General features: G+C 47.3%; 1 long non-coding RNA gene across 1 annotated transcript; it reads left to right on the plus strand.

The window, feature by feature from the left end:
* The first annotated feature begins 3635 nt into the window (after positions 1–3635).
* LOC149328022 (uncharacterized) lies at positions 3636–7759 on the plus strand. The gene is made up of 3 exons (XR_016285824.1): positions 3636–3691; positions 6077–6112; positions 7706–7759. It is a non-coding gene; the product is annotated as an uncharacterized LOC149328022 (long non-coding RNA).

The raw sequence follows: 7759 nt of genomic DNA on the forward strand, positions 1-7759 counted from the left end.
TTCTCGGTTTTTCGGGTTCTGTCGTTTCTTATCTATCTGGATCTTAAGCTGCAGCTGCTTCTTAAGTTCCGCGTTTTCATTTTGAAGGGCCGTAACCGCACCGGTTGATTTTTGCACCATGCGTTTAAGTTGTAAGATGTCCTCAGACCCTCAGCGTGGATGAGTATGGAAGACCTTATCTACAAAGCTCACCCTCTTGTGGTCATCCGGCACGTTGGTCTTGTCCGTGGGCGGCGTTGACCCTTGCTGATGAGAGTCAGAGCGTCCCTCGATTTTGGGCCGGGCTCCGGTGTACCATTTGTTGCCAGTGTTGTCCTGCCCCCTGGAAGCGGAGCGCTTGCGAGAGCTGGAGTGGCCCCTGGAGCTGGAACGATCCCGGGAGCCGGAACGACCCCGGGAGTTGGAATGTCCCCGGGAGCCTGAAGTGCCTTTGCAGCTGAGGCGGTCCCGGGAACTCGAGCGACCTCGGGAGTTGGAGCGTCCCGTGAGCTGGGCGTGACCACCAGAGCCTGTCCCCGACTGAAGGCGCGGGAGGGAGTCCTGTCGCATGTGAAATCCTCCCTCTGCCCTGGTTCTTGGTCTGCTCTGTCGTCAAGACGCGTTGCTCTCGCTGTCTGTTGTTGCCTTGTTCTCACTGTCTTGCGTTTGTTCTTCCCACTGTCTCTTCTTAATTATGTGCGGGGTCCTGTACAGTTCACGCCGCTTCTTGTCTCCGAGTACGGGCCCTTTCCTAAAGAGGGCACACTTTGTGTCACAAGTATGTTCCTGAGGGGGGTTGCTTATTCCACTTCTTCGACACTTAATGTTCTTTGGGTTCGGGCATACGTCGGCTCGATGTCCGAATTGACCACATGTCACACAGACCTCATATTTCTTCTTGCAGAGATGGCAGCGTAGCTGCATGCCTCCATAATAATTCCAGTGTGGCACTGTCTCATCTTCAAAGAGTAACAACATGGTGCGAGACTCACGGCCAAGTCGCCTGACTCCCATCACCTCCGTGTTACGCGAGCACTTCCGCATATCTTGAATGACTTCAACGGTGCGCGAGACCGGAATTCCATGTATAACTCCTTTCCCACAGCCGTCCGGAGTAGCCAGGTAGACGAACGCTTCAACGCGTCCCTGTGGCGTTGGAATGGAGCCGATTTTTAGGTACTTATGCATCCTCTCCGGGCTGTCAGTGCCGATGAGAATCGAGTTTTGCTTGTGGTTGAGGAGTGCGATATCTTCCTTAACTTCCGCCGGTTTAAAACCTGCCGCCATCCTCACCGCGTCCGCCGCTGTTGCGTCAGTGCGTTCCATGATAAATTTGAGATCACCTTTCTGTCTGAGCACTATTTTATGGAGCTCGGGGGAGAGGCGCGTCTGCTGCGTGTCAACAGATTGCCTCGCCAGCTTCCTTCCCTCTCTCTTTATCGCCATTCTTTGCGCTGAAGCTTTGTCTTAACTCCCATCTCGGCTCGTGTCGCCAGCTTGCTCTCCCTCCCCTGTCTGCGAGAGGGCCTTGACTTTGCAATTATTAACCTTAAACCAACCTACTGGAGAGCAGAGCTCTTCAGGCTGGGTACTCTCTCCTTCCACAGTTACTACCATGCGAGTCATGACCGCGACAAGCCAGCCAGTGCGTACACTCTGCGGGCGGCTCGGGGAGCCGCTCACCAGGTTAGGCTGAGTAGCCTTGCCGGTGGCGTGAGTCCAAAAGTCTCTAGAAATTGCAAAAGAGGGCTTCACTTGCCAAAAAAGTGGTATCGCGGTGGTCGCGAGGACTTCCGGCGCTGAAATAGCACAGTAGTTTGCGAGCACAAACGACAAAACTGACGAAAACATCGAACATTTGCGGAGCGCACATGGGATGCGTCCACTCTCCTCGACGGCGGCGTCCGTCGCCCCCAGCCGTGTCGACAGCCGTATCCAGGGACGGAGAGGAAGAACGAACGCCCAGCGAAACGCAGCGGCGAAAGACTTACTTTGCAATTCGACTCAGCGAGTTCCACTCGGCCAGCTGTAGCTATCGTGTCACTCCAGGTTTAAGCAGAGTTAAACCACAGCCATTTTTTTTCTCCTCCGCTGACGTCCCCCACCTATGACCACGTGGCAGTGGTAGCGGCCCAGTTGCTGCCAGTTGACTAGCAGCGGGATCCTGTCGGCGGTGGTCACTGTCGCGGTTGTTAGAATTGCTGCCCGCGGGATGGGATAGACGACCAAGCGATAAACTGAGCATCGTAGAGGAGCTGCAAGTACGCAGGCCCCACTGCTGCTTATATAAAACTTTCTCTTTCCAACTCAAGGTCGTTACTTAAAGAAATTGGTTCTCATCTCTGCGTTTGGTCCTCGTGGGGACTTTGAGAAGAAAAGAGGTGTTGCAAGTCTTTTACGGATTCCCTGACGGAATCTTAGTGTTCACCGATGTATGCCTTCACAGCTGAGTGGATGCCGTTGTGCTCCAGTGTTGCCCTGAAGGGGGCGGGGGGATTGTATACGTCCAATGGGTAGCAGCACAGTACAGTCTGCCATCATTAGTCATGTAGCCCTAAGAGGCCGTAATTCAAAGGCGGTATTGCGAGCGTGTATGGAGATGGAAAGCTTTGCAGGGGATCTAATTTGCTGTCGTTTGGGTCACTAGGGGAGAGGAGCGTGCGCATTCACGGTGCCTGTGGTGAGTGCGTCAAACGAAACGCACTCATTAGGCCAGTAAGGGCATGCTTGCCGCAGTTTCCTTCCGGCGAAGCAGACAGTACCGCCGAATTTGTTAACTTGGAATGCTCTGATTTCATGCAGCTAAGACTGAATCCATCGTGCGAAGGTGCGTCACGGGAAACCGTCTGCCAGAATACCTTAGCAGCCTGACGTGCGAGGACTATCTGGCCATGGTCCAGGTTACGTGCGAGAAACCAGATACCCTTATCGTTCCCGACGTCAGCTACCTGGGCCAAGTAAGTGTAGAAAAGGCAGTCCTGTTTTTAATGCGGCAGCACAAAAATAAACCTCATCGGGATAAAAAAAATGCCGTCGGTAATAACATTCGCCCATTAAATGGAGTGAAGTGCCGTCCCCAGAATTCCTGTCGACTTGAGAGAAGTGGCGTCACGAGAGCGGAAATGACGTCACTATTCACTAACGGCAAAAGGCATCAACAGTTTCTTGCTATTGCGTTGCAAACGCTTTGGTAATTAGGTATCCTCGGAACTTTTTTTGCAGGTCACACTGTGAAAATAGATTACATCATTATTTCATCCTGACATATATAAACCAGCAAATCACTACTGTGGTTGTTATCACATCCGAAACTTTTTCCAGTTGGCTTTCGCATTCTAGTTATTGACTTGCATATAACTGCGTAAGTAGGTTCATTGGAAAACAGCATTGAGGCACCCTGGGCCTGCGTAAAGTCCCAGGCCTGAGCTTTTAAAGCTAGGGCCTGCGTCGTTAAGCGTTCGGTGTCTCCGAAGTGATATGAAAAGAATGCGAGGCCGCTGAACGGAGCCATTAAAACTATCGTGTCCCCCGTATTTTCGCCGACTACCGATGATGAATGTTACACTTCCTTTGCAACTTCCGTTACAACATTTTTTGGGGGTATCCTGCGTTGACCTGAGTATGACCTGAATGCGTGTCTGTTTTTCTTATTTTTAAATGCATCCAGAACCTTGAAATCGAGCAGCTGTGTACGGAAGGACAACGTTTGACAGTAAGTACGGGTAGTTGTTGCTGTCTGAACACTAAACTCGGCAAAACTGCCAGAACCATGATATTCAACATACTTTTTTTTATCTCTTGTAACAGGTTTTCATTTTTATACATGTTGTAGTCGGCTGCTAAAAAGTAGTTTTATCTTATATCGGAAAGGCACCTACTTATAACATAAGCATCGCTGCAACGAAATGCGTAATTGTTAGCTCTGCAAAAGCGGAAGTAACTGTCACCTGAAGACGGTCCCTTCTTTGAACCATGCGCAGTATGTAAATGTAGAATTCTATTGTTTATTAGGGCTTCAATGAACGTTCAGCATTGCTGTTCTCAAAAGTTCTTGATTGTGAAAAAAAATTATTTACCTTTACCGCACTGCATGGAAGCCGCCATTAGTCGTGCTTAAATAGTTAGAGCAAGGTTCATGCAAGTAGAATTAAATACGTTTGATATAAAACGAACAGAATCGATTGCGACGCTGCGGTATAAAGTACCGCAGCCTAGGAGTTATTGAATTTTGTGAATAAAAGGCCTTGAGTGTGGTTGATTCGTGAGCCTTAAATAACAGCCATCAAAATAGAAATGGATTTCCTTGGAACTCTTTGGGCTCAAAAATAAGCTTAAAACTCAGAAAAAAGTCACAGGATGGTATCACTTTGTAACGCGAGATTCAGTGACAGCTGACAATGTATTTATATTTCATGGTATATTAACATAGCAATTATGAAAGAGATTTCCTATCTTCATAGTCCTAGAGAGCTGTTTCTGGTTTTACACACACACTTGCTTTCTGGCTACCTCGCCTTTCCAGTCCGACGCTCTATAATAGGCGCGCAGTGCTTCCGATGACCCCCTCCTCGGCGGCGCACGTCGGAGCAGCTGCTCAAACTGACCGTGTGACAATCCTCCGCTCTGACTATACCCTCCTCTTTCTACGGTAACCGCCCTCCGTTTGGTTCTGGTGGCAACCACTCCCTAGTTACGCTCACATCAGACCATCCTCTGTCCACGAGAAGCCGACCTCCGAATGGTCCATAAGGTAACGCACCCACCATGGACCGTGGATACTAGTACGCCGACGCGTGCCGCTATAAAAAGCAGCGATCTCTCCCTCGGTACCAGAACAGGTTAAAACGTCGTCTCCAGATATCATCATCTTTATCATATTCATCAGCCGGACTATGCCCACTGCAGGTCAAAGGCCTCTCCCATGTCTCTCCATGTAACCCTGTCCTTTGCCAGTTGCGGCCAACGTATCCCCGCAAACTTCTTAATTTCATCCGCCCACCTAACTTCCTGCCGCCCCCTGCTACGCTTGCCTTCTCTTGGAATCCTCTGCGTTACCCTTAAGGACAAGCGGTTATCTTGCCTTAACCTCCCTGCCTTTCCTCTTCTATATCCTCCTCCTCTTCTTTACATGCCCTGCCCAAGCCCATTTCTTCCTTTTGATTTCGACTAGGATGCTATTAACCGCGTTTGTTCCCTCACCCACTCAGCCCGCTTCCGATATCTTAACGTTACACCAATCATTTTTTTTTCCACAGCTCACTGCGTTGTCCTTAAGTTAAACCCTTTTCGATAGCCTCCACGAAGGAGATATATCGAATGACAAAGTGCGGGTATTGGTGACCTGTGGCGACAAGGTTGTAAAGCACATCTTCAGGTGATCTTGAAGTGAATATTGCAAAAAATAAACTCATAGGCAATTCTTCGCGAATAATTTGAATGCGTTAGAAGCCAAGCGTTCGTTATATGCGAGGTGGTACAGGTAGGTTTGTTATATGCGAGATAAACGCACTAAGTACAGAGGGCAAAACACATGCCTAGAACAACCAAACTCTGCGTTCCGGAGCTCCCAAAGCCGCTGCATCCAAGAAGGCAAAAAATGACGATTAAATTCTGTGAGTTTAACAGCCCATGTTTACATCCACACCATTTTTAACCAAATCTAATCTCTGGTTATCGCGTGTTACGCCTGAAACACGCTCAGAGCGTGTTCTAGACATGCGTTTTGCCCTCTGTACGTTACATCCTAGGTCCACACACAATAGTTCGTTGTACCCGAGGTAAGAACGAAAATTTGCTATATCCGAGGTTAACATATGAAAGTTCATTGCCACCTGCCACTATGTCAGGTGGGCCCCCTCTTACTGCTCATACGGACAGACGGCGCTCGCCATTCCCAATTGCACTGACCCTACAAATGCTAACTTGTTAATAGCGTTAGCCTGCTTTAGTCAGCAAGTTACATAAAACGTTTGGCTCAAAATGAAAAGTCAGTTTCAGATTCATCGATTCTCGCACTTTAAAACGAACTGTACATAAATATTCGTTGAAGCTATGCTGATCGTGACCACTAATCATAAATGGCACGCATTATTTGCAGGGGAAAGACTTATCTAACTTGGCTAATATACAAAAGGTAAGTAGTAGTCTTGCTATTCATGTTATGCTACAAAGGAAACGCATTTGTTGCTACCATACTCAAATTCAGGAGAAAAGCATTTTTCAACGGGAGATATTTTATGTGCGCAATTTTTTAATATATATCAAAATTTTACTACAGCAATAAATATATCTTCAACTCTGCAGTCAGCAGGTTGGCATTTTTTTTGCTATTAATGTTCTTACTACCGTCAGAAGCCTTTCCCATTGTTTTTCTATGGTGATCTTAACTGCTCGATGCAAGCGATGGGAAAACTTGAAAGATTTTGCTACACATCGGAAGAATGGACTATTGCCTTCAATATTTAGAACACAGTACCTTAGAATATTCCAATACTCAGAAATCTTATCCAAGATTGCTGGACACAAACAAAGGGGGACCTTCAAGTTTCGATCGCTCCTTTTATGAAAAAGGTTCTGATAGAGTGTTTCATGACGATATTTTAAGGTTATTCTACTGGCATGAAATACATTCATTACCGCTAATATAGCCTCTCTGTGCGGGCAAGATGGAGGCACTTTCTTGTGATAGCGATAACTAATAAACTAATAACGTATTTCACGCAATCCTAGACAACTTCTGGAATTTAAATTTTTGACCGCCTTTTTCTGTGTGGGATAGAATAAAGTTGCTTTCGACAAAAAAAAAGTACCAAACGCTGTTGTCATTGCCTTCGAATGTGTCGCTCTACTTTTCTTCTATCGTTCCACTGGAGGCTTCACTGCATGACGAATAATGGATGGGAGAAATACTTTTTTTTTTCGCTGAATAAATTGTCCGGTTCAGTATCCGCTGAGAAATGCTGCCAACTGAACCTTGCGCTGCTTTTAACAAAAACACAAGGTTAACGGACGTTATAAGCGACAACCCAAGCGGCGCAGGCCGACTGCCAACCATCGGCTGTTCAGTAGCTCTGGTAGGCAGCCGACTAAATTGGCAAAACTTGCTCGGCAACTGACTGGGCCGTGAACACATACCAGGCTGCTCGGCTCAAGACTGGCATGAAAGGTCGGGCCAGCCTTCAGCTCTGACGTAAAGCCAGCCGGACCTCAAAAAGCTTGGCATATGCAGATGGCCCTGTGTGGAACCTACACGCACCGCCGGGCTACATTTACCATGGCACCTAAACACGGCACCTAAACACTGCGCTTTGGTTTTATTCACAACTTTGGCAATAAATCAAGTTCTTTTAGTGATTGAATATCGGATTTCAAAAACAATAATCTCTTTGCCAGCGTTATTATATCCAGCATCCCTGGCATCCTACAATGTGAGCAACATCTAGAAAGGGAATGTGCTTGTTCCTGCTTGGCTAGCTCCACATACTGTTCATTAAATTGCATAATGGCATTTTTCTGCCCACGCTCAACTTGGCGAGCTCCACATACTCTTCGTTAAATTAAATAAAGGCGTCTTTCTGCCCACACTGAACTTACACGAAAACATAGCACAATTGTTGGATCACATGTAAGTCATCCGAAAGCACTGTTTTAAATCAAAATACACTGGATGCACTGGTTCCCGAATACGAATAATTGGGCCTTCCACTGATAATCCTTTTTTTTTCAGTGCATTTACTCCAGACTCACGCCGTTTCTTTGGTACCTTGGAAACTTCCGCTGC

This window comes from Amblyomma mixtum, chromosome 9, assembly GCF_055824585.1.
Source record: "Amblyomma mixtum isolate Tamu chromosome 9, ASM5582458v1, whole genome shotgun sequence".
Taxonomy (NCBI): domain Eukaryota; kingdom Metazoa; phylum Arthropoda; class Arachnida; order Ixodida; family Ixodidae; genus Amblyomma; species Amblyomma mixtum.